Source organism: Haematobia irritans, chromosome 2 (genome assembly GCF_050003625.1).
Source record: "Haematobia irritans isolate KBUSLIRL chromosome 2, ASM5000362v1, whole genome shotgun sequence".
Taxonomy (NCBI): domain Eukaryota; kingdom Metazoa; phylum Arthropoda; class Insecta; order Diptera; family Muscidae; genus Haematobia; species Haematobia irritans.
In genome coordinates, this window is record NC_134398.1 from 99,152,805 (window position 1) to 99,165,744 (window position 12,940).

Consider the following 12,940-nt stretch of genomic DNA (forward strand, 5'->3'; position numbering starts at 1 on the left):
ATGCTATGTCAAAACTTGTCGTATACGCGTTTGGTTCGAGTATTAAACTAATGTGGTAAATGGTTTGATGGGCTCAGTAGCCAATCTCCCATCTTCCTCTTCTATAATCTTTGCGCGTAACCAGTCTTGTATTTTTGTTTTTGTTTTCATATCGATAGCAGTCAACTAATTTCGCAACAAAACAATTTGTTGAAATTTCAGAATATTTATATTATTTCCTCTGTCAAGCATCTACAAACTCATTTCAACAACAAATGTCTCATATTCAATAGACAAATTTGTTGAGCACCAGCAGATTTTACATACAAATAAAGTTGTTAATATTTATTTGCAGTTATTTTTTTGTGTGAATGTTTAGTTCACAACATTTTTGTCACATACTTGAAATATGGAAAATTTTATTGGTCTGTGGAAAATTTCGAAAAAAAACAAGTATATACGGCCGTAAGTTCGGCCAGGCCGAATCTTATGTACCCTCCACCATGGATTGCGTAGAAACTTCTACGAAAGACTGTCACCCACAATCGAATTACTTGGGTTGTGGTATCTTAAAACTTCTTAACATCGTTTTCTAAATTGTGAGTCAGTTCATACGTGGTATATATTAGACAAAAAAGTTATGTATAGTTAAGTCTACAAATAATTACGAATCGATATGGACTTTTGCACGGTACGTAGAGAGCCAGAATTGAAATATGGGGGTCGCTTATATCGGGGCTATATAGAATTATGAACTTGATATGGACCAATTTTTGTGTGTTTGGCGATCGATTTATCTGAGGGCTATATATAACTATAGACCGATATGGACCTAGTTAGTCATGGTTGTTAACGGCCATATACTAGCACAATGTACCAAATTTCAAGTGACTCGGATGAAATCTGCTCCTCCAAGTGGCTCCAAAACCAAATCTCGGGATCGGTTTATATGGGGGTTATATATGATTATGGACTGATATGGACCACTTTTGGCATGGTTGTTAAATATCATATACTACCACCACGTACCAAATTTCAACCCGATCGGATGAATTTTGCTTCTCCGAAAGGCACCGGGGCTATATATAATTATGGACTGATATGAACCAATTCCTGCATGGTTGTTGGCAGGGATCCGGAGCGGAGCGTGGAGCGGAGCGGAGCAAGCCCTTTTTTTGCCGGAGCGGGAGCGGCATTTCTAAAATCCGGAGCGGAGCGGGAGCGGAGCGGGAGCGGAGCGGGAGCGGAGCGGTTTCCAAATGAAAAACCGCTCCGCTCCGAATAAAATAATATTGAATGAAATGTGTAACTTTGAAATTACTTAGTACTTAGCGTAGTGTGAGTAAACGTTTAAAATGTACGATATGTATTTTTGTACGTACGTACATTGGGGAAAACACAAAGTGTTTTTTAGTAATTGTTTTCAAAAACGGCAAATGTCAAAATATATCTCTAATATGTGTTGTAAAAGTAACAACAGTACTTTCGATCAATTTCATCCCGTATTACTACAAAGATGTTTGTAAGGAACGCCAAATAAATGCAATTAAACAATCTTATTTATATTTAATTTTTTAGTTTTCTACACTGAAAAAAATATTGTCGTGAAGTCAAAGATTTCATGTCCTTAGAATAAGAATACAAATTTTGCTTAACATGGAAGACGCATTTCTCTAAAATAAAGTTTTTTCCTTGTCCAAAAGTCAATAAACTTTTGAATGAAGTTGTAATGTCCTTATAATAAAGTGATTTTACTTAAAAATGTGTATCATAACATGAAAGATAAAATTTTTGAGGTAAGGTCAACGTGACTTTAATAATTAAGAAAAATTCTTTAAAATTAATAAAATTGTATTTAAATTTGTTTCCTTTTTGCATCTTGCCTACAAAGCAAAAAATCGTTAAAAAATAAGACAAGTTTTTCAACACTTTATATTAAAGACGCTTGTTACTTGAAACATAGCATAATTTCTACTGGAAGTCGAGTCTTAATATGGAAAATAAAATTGTCGTTAACTCGTTTTTAAAGGATTTTGATAACAACTGACGAAAAAAATCTAAAAAAAAATAAAAATTAGCATTTGCTTCCTAGAAGCAAGTACATAACCCCCAAATTTAAAAGAGAATTGCGTCTTTAGAGTATCCTTACTTGTATTCTCCGCTTCTTTGGCTCGGAATTAATACCCAAACTGTTAAAGTAAAGACAAAATCTTTGGAACCGGGCATGCGTTTTTTCAGTGTAAGGACATTCATATTTGCTTTACTATTGTACTATACCCTAGCATTCTCTTATTTCTGATATTAGTTCTCGAAAATTTAATTAAAATTATGGATAGTTTCAATTTTGGTTGAAAAATATGGGCATATACATTTATTTTAATTTTTTCTCACATTGAAAACTAATGACTTGATTTTATTATTGTATGTTATCTACTTCTTTGAGAACGAACATTTCTTAAAAACGCTGTTCGAAAATGTATTTTTACAATAAAGGGGAAAAAAGCGAAATTAGGTAACACTAGATCTGAGTAAGAATATTCGTAGGTATACCACGGACTGATTTCGATGGAGGTTGTTGCAAACATACACTGAAAAAAAGCATACTCGGTTCCAAAGATTTTGTCTTTACTTTAAAAAATTTGGTATTGATTCCGAGCCAAAGAAGCGGAGAATACAAGCAAGGACACTTTTAAAACACAATTCTCTTTTAAATTTAGGTTTTGTGTACTTGCTTCTAGGAAGCAAATTTTAATTTTTCGCTTTCTCAGCTTTTTTTCTTCATATGCTATCAAAGTCCTTTAAAAACGAGTTAACGGCAACTTTATTTTCCAAATTAGGACTCGACTTCCAGTAGAAATTATGCTATGTTTGAAGTAAAAAACTTCTTTAAAATAAAGTTTTGAAAAACATGTCCTATATTTGAACGATTTTTTGCTTTGTAGTCAATATGCAAAAAGACAACAAATTTAAAGACAATTTCATTAAATTTAAAGAATTTTTCTGAATTATTAAAGTCAAATTGACCTTAGCCTATAAATTTTTTGTTTCATGTTAAGATACCCATTTTTAAGTCAAATCATCAAATACTACAAAACCTTTTCTCTACGTCTGTTGCAAAACAAAAAAAAAAACTTTCGGAGAGTAGTTACTTCTACTCTGTGTATAGACTTTCAATTCCAATCCGCGTTGCCGTTTTGGTCCGATCGGACCAAAATTGGTCCAAAAGATTTCTAATTTTTAAATTTGGTCCATTTTGGTCCATTTTCATAAATTTGGTTTCTATCACATATTAAATAGTAGATGGTGCACCGCAAAGAATATTGTCGGGAGGCCAAATATTTCACATGCTTAAAATACGAATACGAATTTTGCTTAGAATAGAAGACGTATTTCTCTGATATAAAGTTTTTTCCTTGTCTAAAAGTCTCTAAACTTTTCAATGAAGTCAGTTTGTCCTTATAGCTAAGTGATTCGACATAAAAATGTGTATCCTAACATGAATGCAAATTTCGTTTTAATGAAGTCAAAATGGATTTAATATTTCTGAAAAAATCTTCAAAATTAATAAAATGTTTCAACACATTGTTTTAAAGTCATTATACCCTAAACCACATAGTGGTTAGGGTATAATAAATTTGATCTGCCAAAAAATGTGCCTACCAGAAATATTGATTTTAGACCCCATAAAATATATACCGATCGACTCAGAATCACCTCCTGAGTCGATCTAGCGCTTGGTGTCCGTCCGTCCGTCCGTCTGTCCATGTATTTGTTGTTCACAGGATTCCGGTGGCAATTATTAACCGATTTTGATGAAATTTGGTACAGGGAGTTTTTGGGCACAACGACGAACGCTATTGAATTTGGAAGAAATCGGATCAAATTTAGATATAGCTCCCATATATATGTATCGCCCGATTTCGACAAATGGGGTCACGTTGCGCTTTTTGCAAACGGATCGTCACCAAATTTGGCAAAAGCTAATCTTTTCCATCGCCCTTCAAGTCTGCAAAATTTCATCCAAATCGGTTCAGATTTAGATATAGCTCTCATATATATGTATCGCCCGATTTTCCCAGATTTAGCTATAGCTCCCATATATATGTACCGCCCGATTTTTCTCGAAGAGGACCGGAGCGGAGCGATTTTTTTTTCTCGGAGCGGAGCGAGGAGCGGAGCGATTTTTTTTTCTCCGGAGCGGGAGCGGAGCGGAGCGAAAAAAGTGGACCGCTCCGGATCCCTGGTTGTCGGATAACATATACTAACATCACGTTATCACAATGGACTGAATAGTCTAAGTGAGCCTGAATCTTAATCGGGCTGCCACTTTAACCTAACCTAACATCACGTACCAAATTTCAACCGAATCGGATGAATTTTGCTCTTCCAAGGGACTCCAGAGGTCAAATCTGTTGATCGGTTTATATGGGGGCTATATATAATTATGGACCGATTTCGACCAATTTTTTCATGTGTGTTTGAGACCATATATTAACACCACGTACCAAATATCAACTGAATCATATGAATTTTGGTCTTCCAAGAGGCGCCGGAGGTCAAATCTAGTGATCGGTTTATATGGGGGCTATATATAATTATGGACCGATGTGGACCAATTTTTGCATGGCTGTTAGAGGCCATATACTAACACCATGTACCAAATTTCAGCCGGATCGGATGAAATTTGCATCTCTTCGAACAATCGCAAGCGAAATTTGGTGGTCCGTTTATATGGGGGCTATACGTAAAAGTGGACCGATATGGCCCATTTGCAATACCATCCGACCTACGTCAATATCAACTACTTGTGCCAAGTTTCAAGTCGATAGCTTGTTTCGTTCGGAAGTTAGCGTGATTTCAACAGACGGACGGACGGACATGCTCTGATCGACTCAGAATTTCACCACGACCCAGAATATATATACTTTATGGGGTCTTAGAGCAATATTTCGATGTGTTACAAACGGAATGACAAAGTTAATATACCCCCATCCTATGGTGGAGGGTATAAAAATGATACTCAATTAATAACAATATTTTAGAAAAATAGATTTTTTATACAAAAATTATGATTTTTTTGTTTAACCAGAAAGTGATTTTTATGGTAATGTTATTTGTATACAAAACTGTTTTTTTTTTCTTTATATATTTATGCCCTTCACCACTACTGTGGTACAGGGTATAATAAGTTTGTGCATTTGTATGTAACGCCAAGGAGTATTCATAGACCAACCTTTTAGTATACAGATCGGCTTAATTAAATTCTGCGTCGATTTAGCGATGTCCGTCTGTCTGTCTGTTGATGTATTTTTGTGTGCAAAGTACAGCTCGCAGTTTTAGTCCGATTGTCCTAAAATTTCGTATAGGGTCTTGTTTCGGCTCAAAGACTATCCCTATTGATTTTGATTTGATTTATTTATTTTAAAGACCTGTACAACAAGAATAGTAGATTCTTATAATTAGAGTACAGGAAAGATTATCCGATGTTTGTATAATTACATAGAAAAAAACTTAAAAGTAGTTGAAAAAAAATAATACTAATAACATAATTTCGAAGTTAAAAAACAAGTTAAAGTGACTAACAAAAAAAGATGAAGCAAACAAAGTAAACGAAACTTCAGAACTGATTGAACAAGAGCGTATAAGATATCAATGAAATTAAAGATAATTTAAGTTAACCGACATAGGTACAATCATAAAAAAAATAAATAAATAAATAAATATTACAGAAATGAAAATTTTAAAGAGATAGAGATTAACAATTAAACTATATGTTTACTATCATGATTATGAAAATATTAAAAATGGTAGAATACACAACATTCAATAAACAAATTAAAGATTCAAAGACGTTCAGGAGATAGCAAAGTGATTAAACAATTTCGCCTTAAATTTATTGGTGTCACTAACAGTTTGAATATTGATAGGTAGAGAGTTCCAAAGGCGAACGGTCGATATGAAGAATTGCCAGTCGGAAACAAGGCTGCGTTGCACTAATGGTATAATTTTCTTACCCCTACTAGAGCGAGTGAAACGAAGTCTCTCAAATAAATACTCAGGTGCACCGGAGTAAACAATTTTGTGGAGAAAGAGAAGGCTCCTGATTGACATCAAACCATCAAAAGATACACCATATAATCTCCGTGCATATTGGGAAACGGAATCCCGACTATTCAAACCGAAAATATAGCGCGTTACACTATTAAAAAGAACATTCAGTGTTCTTCGACTTGCAGAATCACAGCTAGCGAATAATTCCGTACCATACAGTAGTCCCGGTAAAATGTAAGTCTTAGCTAAAAGACATCTGATTCCCAGGGGAGTATAAGAATGCGTCGACCAGAGTGTTCGTAGTTTCGCATAGCTTTGCCCTATGGCGTAGCAAATATGATTCGACCATGTCAGAGTATCATTAAAAATAACCCCAAGATTCTTTGCCGACTTTACAAGCGATATACTGATGTTATTGATCCTTACATCAACATTATATCGGATCGGATCCGATCTTCTCTTACCTATGATCAGACACTTCGATTTCAATGGGTTTAAGCAAAGACCGTTAGCACTCGCCCAGGTATGAATTCTCGACAGGTCATGGTTCAACCTGCGAACACAATTATCGAGCTCGGATAAGGGACGTGAGATATACACCTGTACGTCGTCGGCATATAAATGCACCTTGGTGTATGAGACATGACGAGGAAGGTCGTTAGAATAGATAGAGAAGATCAGTGGCCCAAAATTGACCCCTGTGGGACACCTCTGTTAACGAACAAAGAATTTGACAATAAACCATTTACACTAACAGATTGTGAACGATGACATAAATAAGACCAAACGAGACGTGTTGCGGACGACGAAAAATTAAATATATTTATCAATTTAGCACACAATATGTTGTGATCGACCGAATCGAAGGCCTTAGAGTGATCGAGAAGGACCAGGCATGTAACCTCATTCCTCTCCAAGTTGAGTCTTATATCCTCAGATACGTCTGCCAAGGCGGTGATGCAACTATGTTTAGGCCGGAAACCGGATTGTCTGCCAAACAACATCGAACCGTTAGAAAGATAATCAGATAACTGCCTGTGGATTATCTTCTCGAAAGCCTTGGAAAGAAAACACAAAATGGAGATTGGGCGGTATTCACCGCCACTTTTCGGTATAGGGATAACCTTACTAACTTACTTTCCATGTAGAAGGAAAAGTGCTAGTCGTTATTGTTTGGTTACACTTTCATGAAATTTTTCAGCCAAACTTATTTGGATATTATTGAACACTATGCTTATCACACAAGTTCAACTTAGTTGTATAGGACACTGGATGCAATAGCGTTTTCATTCGTTAACTAATTCGGATAATAAAGTTAAGTCAACAAGTTTTATAGACACTTTTTTAAGAGCTCCACAAAAACACGTCCACTCAGTTCTGTTCTTGAAAGAATGAATATCGGTTCAGATTTAGATATAGCTGCCATATATATATTTCACCGATCTGGTCATAATTGGCGTGTGTATCAACCGATCTTCCTCAAATTCCGTACATCCGAATATTTTATGAGTCTCGAAAAACTTGCAAAATATCAGCAAAATCGGTTCAGATTTAGATATAGCTCCCATATATAGCTTTCGCCCGATTTACACTCATATGACCACAGAGGCCAATTTTTAACTCCGATGTAGTTGAAATTTTGCATAGGGAGTAGAACTAGCATTGTAGCTATGCGTGCCAAATTTGGTTGACATCGGTTCAGATTTAGATATAGCTCCCATATATATGTTTTTCTGATTTCGACAAAAATGGTCAAAATACCAACATTCTCCTTGTTAAATCGCCACTGCTTAGTCGAAAAGTTGTAAAAATTACTCTAATTTTCCTAAACTTCTAATACATATATCGAGCGATAAATCGTAAATAAACTTTTGCGAAGTTTCCTTAAAATTGCTCCAGATTTAATGTTTCCCATATTTATACCCTTCACCACTACTGTGGTACAGGGTATAATAAGTTTGTGCATTTGTATGTAACGCCAAGAAGGAGTAGTCATAGACCAACTTTTTAGTATACGGATCGGCTTAGAATTAAATTCTGAGTCGATTTAGCGATGTCCGTCTGTCTGTCTGTTGATGTATTTTTGTGTGCAAAGTACAGCTCGCAGTTTTAGTCCGATTGTCCTAAAATTTGGCATAGGGTCCCGTTTCGGCTCAAAGACGATCCATATTGATTTTGGAAAAAATCGGTTCAGATTTAGATATAGCTACCATATATATTTTTCACCGATCTGGTAATAATTGGCGTGTATATCAACCGATCTTCCTCAAATTCCGTACATCCGAATATTTTATGAGTCTCGAAAAACTTGCAATATATCAGCAAAATCGGTTCAGATTTAGATATAGCTCCCATATAAAGGGTGATTCTTTTGAGGTTAGGATTTTCATGCATTAGTATTTGACAGATCACGTGGGATTTCAGACATGGTGTCAAAGAGAAAGATGCTCAGTATGCTTTGACATTTCATCATGAATAGACTTACTAACGAGCAACGCTTGCAAATCATTGAATTTTATTACCAAAATCAGTGGCAGAAAATCCGCTTTTTTATCGACAAATTTTGTTCAGCGATGAGGCTCATTTCTGGTTGAATGGCTACGTAAATAAGCAAAATTGCCGCATTTGGAGTGAAGAGCAACCAGAAGCCGTTCAAGAACTGCCCATGCATCCCGAAAAATGCACTGTTTGGTGTGGTTTGTACGCTGGTGGAATCATTGGACCGTATATTTTTAAAGATGCTGTTGGACGCAACGTTACGGTGAATGGCGATCGCTATCGTTCGATGCTAACAAACTTTTTGTTGCCAAAAATGGAAGAACTGAACTTGGTTGACATGTGGTTTCAACAAGATGGCGCTACATGCCACACAGCTCGCGATTCTATGGCCATTTTGAGGGAAAACTTCGGAGAACAATTCATCTCAAGAAATGGACCGGTAAGTTGGCCACCAAGATCATGCGATTTGACGCCTTTAGACTATTTTTTGTGGGGCTACGTCAAGTCTAAAGTCTACAGAAATAAGCCAGCAACTATTCCAGCTTTGGAAGACAACATTTCCGAAGAAATTCGGGCTATTCCGGCCGAAATGCTCGAAAAAGTTGCCCAAAATTGGACTTTCCGAATGGACCACCTAAGACGCAGCCGCGGTCAACATTTAAATGAAATTATCTTCAAAAAGTAAATATCATGGACCAATCTAACGTTTCAAATAAAGAACCGATGAGATTTTGCAAATTTTATGCGTTTTTTTTTTAAAAAAAGTTATGAAGCTCTTAACAAATCACCCTTTAGCTTTCGCCCGATTTACACTCATTTGCCCACAGAGGCCAATTTTTAACTCCGATTTAGTTGAAATTTTGCATAGGGAGTAGAATTAGCATTGTAGCTATGCGTGCCAAATTTGGTTGAAATCGGTTCAGATTTAGATATAGCTCCCATATATATGTTTTTCTGATTTCGACAAAAATGGTCAAAATACCAACATTTTCCTTGTAAAATCGCCACTGCTTAGTCGAAAAGTTGTAAAAATTACTCTAACTTCTAATACATATATATCGAGCGATAAATCGTAAATAAACTTTTTCGAAGTTTCCTTAAAATTGCTTCAGATTTAAACGTTTCCCATATTTTTTTACTAACATTGTGTTCCACCCTAGTGCATTAGCCGACTTAAATTTTGAGTCTATAGATTTTGTAGAAGTCTATCAAATTCTTCCAGATCGAGTGATATTTAAATGTATGTATTTGCGACAAACCTTTATATGTAGCCCCCAACACATTTGACGGATGTGATATGGTATCGAAAATTTAGATCTACAAAGTGGTGCAGGGTATAATATAGTCGGCCCCGCCCGACTTTAGACTTTCCTTACTGGTTTTTTACTAAAATTGTGTTCCACCCTAGTGCATTAGCCAACTTACATTTTGAGTCTATAGATTTTGTAAAAGTCTATCAAATTCTGTCCAAATCAAGTGATATTTAAATGTATGTATTTGGACAAACCTTTATATATAGCCCCCAACACATTTGACGGATGTAATATGGTATCGAAAATTTAGATCTACAAAGTGGTGCAGGGTATAATATAGTCGGCCCCGCCCGACTTTAGACTTTCATTACTTGTTTTTATATGAAATAAATACTTTTGTTTTGTGTTTACCCAACAAATGTGTTTAATTTTAATATTATTTATATTTCCGATTTTTTGACGATTTTTAAAATGCAAGTGCCGATTATGACGATTTTTATCGAAAAAAGTGACGATTTTTCTTGAAATTTTATTGGCAGCCCTGGTACCGACCTTTATTTGTTATTCTCTTAATTCTCTTGAACTAATGCCAACTGCTGGTAGTTGTTGTTGTTGTTGAGTGCAATCACACTTAAGTGTAAGTATGCTACCACACTCGTTTTTTGTTTACCTAGCGTTGTTACGATGTCGATTGGTTTAACACTTCAAAACTCTGTATACGAACATTGTTATATATTAGTGGTGTTTTTATTCTCGCATTTGTATCAATGGAAAAGATCGCATGATTTGTGTGTTACTCACTGCTACCGACATTTTGTGGGTAATATTGCAATACGAAAAAAGCCTCCGGTTGCAGTTCTCTGACAGATATAGGTCTTATTCACGAACCATATGTTTTTATAAACAAAATATGTGAATTAAGTACTCTGGGGTTCAAACTATTGCAGTATACTGGTAAAGATTGTAATGTACACGAGCAAAATTGAAATTACTCTTATGCTAATTTTTGATAAGATTAAAGCATCATTGAACTCGAACGGAATGAGGACCACGCCATTAATGATTTTGTTAAGTAAGGGCTTATTTTCTTTGTAAAAATTTCAGCTATACGTAAAAAACCCAAAATTGCTGTTAGCAATTTTTTTATATTTTATATGAATCTTTATATGGTTTTTTCTGCCACATTTTTACTAAAAAAACGCCGTTTTTTAACCTTTTTAAGCCGCCAACATCCAAACTACTTACCCGATTTGAAAATTTTCTGAGAATGAGTTGTAGACGACTCAATTTTCTTTAATTTGAGTAGTATTAAGATCAAAAAGGTTAAAGAAAACGAAAGATATGCTCAAAATTGGAAGTGTACCTCCAAAAATTAAAAAAAAAAATTGTGTCTCGAAAACCAATCGACAGAAAATTTTTTAAAAATCATTTTCGTGTTTAGTAGGTCATAATCAATAAGAAAAAATATGCTAGAAACAATTCACAGAGAAAAGTTTGTTATTTGTTGCCTAGTGTTATGAATGAATGAGCGACTTACATTATGCGCGAATAAATGAGAGACTTAAATCATGAATTAAAATATTTATGTAAATATGTATGTACGGGTGATGTACTCTCCTCACTATAGGCTCTCTTGACTCAGCTATTTTTGTTTTCTTTTCTTTATAGTAGAAATAGTAAAAATATCCCCATGTGTTTCACTTACCAGCGGCGTCCAGTCATGATAAAGGCCTTCTGCATGATCTGCGTAGTTGCTGGCTATATGTAACAAAGTATGTTAGCTTATGGTTTTTGTTTAGAATTTCTGTTTTTATAGCATGAGAGATTTTTTGTTTTTTGAGTTTTGCTTCGGATAGGATATACACTTGTGATTAAATTTTTAGTAGATAGGCAAACATTATGAAAATTGTTAAAAATTTAGGATTTAGATCAAATATAGTTACATAGTTGCATTGTAGTTTTGAAGGAATGAATTTGTGATCAAATATTTAGAATTTTGTGAATATTAGAAAAATTACTTTAAAATTTACAATTTAGCCAAATTATTGTAGCTACATTTTTCAATTGTTATTTCCAAGAAATTAAATTGTATTTGTGATCAAATATTGAATAATTATGCAAACATTAGGAAAATTATTTTAAAATTTAGGATTTAGCTAAATTATTTTAGGTACATAATTGAATTGCTATTCTAAAGAAATTAAGGTATCTGTTTTAATAGCGATTCAACCAAAAATGTCTAATTTTGTTTTCAAACTTTTGCTTTTGATTTAATTGAATTAAATTACGACAAACAAATGACCATTATGTTTCATTAATCTTAGTTCTTATCCGAAGAAAAAATGGTATTATTAAAGATTAATTTTATGCTTGCAAGTTTTTAACGATCACGTTTGGATGAATTTGAGATCGTCGGGAATCAGGAAATCAGCACGAAATCATTAACACTCTGGTTCAAATTAAATAGTGTGTACCATGTGATTCAAGGTGGAGTTCACGATGAAAGTTTTGAAGGAAAATTCCAAATACGAGGAAATTTGACTGATGTCGTCTGTCCCTGTTTCTCATGGAACTTCTCGAATAATGCTGGAGTGGTATATTCACACCAGATCTATTGCAGATAGATTGTCTTGAAGCTCCTTACCCTATGGGTAAGGAGATCTCCAATTGGCTCCGCTGTTGAAAAGAAATTTCGTATGTTGTGGGAACCTTTGGAAATTGTTATTCCCTGTGCCCTCGGATTACTGCGCCACAACTTCCACGATGGGAATTCGTATAGAAAAAATTTTATAGCCACGTTGGACCTGCAACACGGTACCGTCAAAATCTCACAATTACCGAAATAATTTAGAAATTTACCTTAGAACATTTTATTGCCAGATTTTTATGTTTGCTATTCAGATGCTTTTAAATTTCTAATTTAAAAAGAATGACCAAGGATCGAGATCTTTAAATCGGATCACTATTTTGACTTTTTTCCTTAAACACTGACCGTAGGCATCTTTTTGATCTTGTCTGCCGAAAGTTTGATGAAAGAAGAATTTTCGCGATTCTTGGTTCAGCACGAAGTATCAAATTTTTTGACAATCGCGTGTAATGACAAAATGTCAAATATGCTTGAATATTTTATATTGGCTAATTCACTCTGGCAACATATA

The 12,940-nt window shown here is 34.7% G+C and overlaps 1 protein-coding gene across 24 annotated transcripts in view; it reads right to left on the reverse strand.

Moving 5' to 3' along the window:
• Positions 1-12,940, reverse strand: part of LOC142225862 (uncharacterized) — a 201,049-nt gene that overhangs the window by 112,882 nt on the left and 75,227 nt on the right. The window contains exon 1 of one of the 24 annotated variants that reach the window (XM_075295701.1): positions 11,488-11,623. The exons of the other annotated variants lie outside the window; for them this stretch is intronic. The gene's annotated coding sequence lies outside the window, so the exon portion shown is untranslated. Of the gene's footprint in view, positions 1-11,487; positions 11,624-12,940 lie in introns of those variants that run through there. 24 annotated transcript variants of the gene reach the window in all.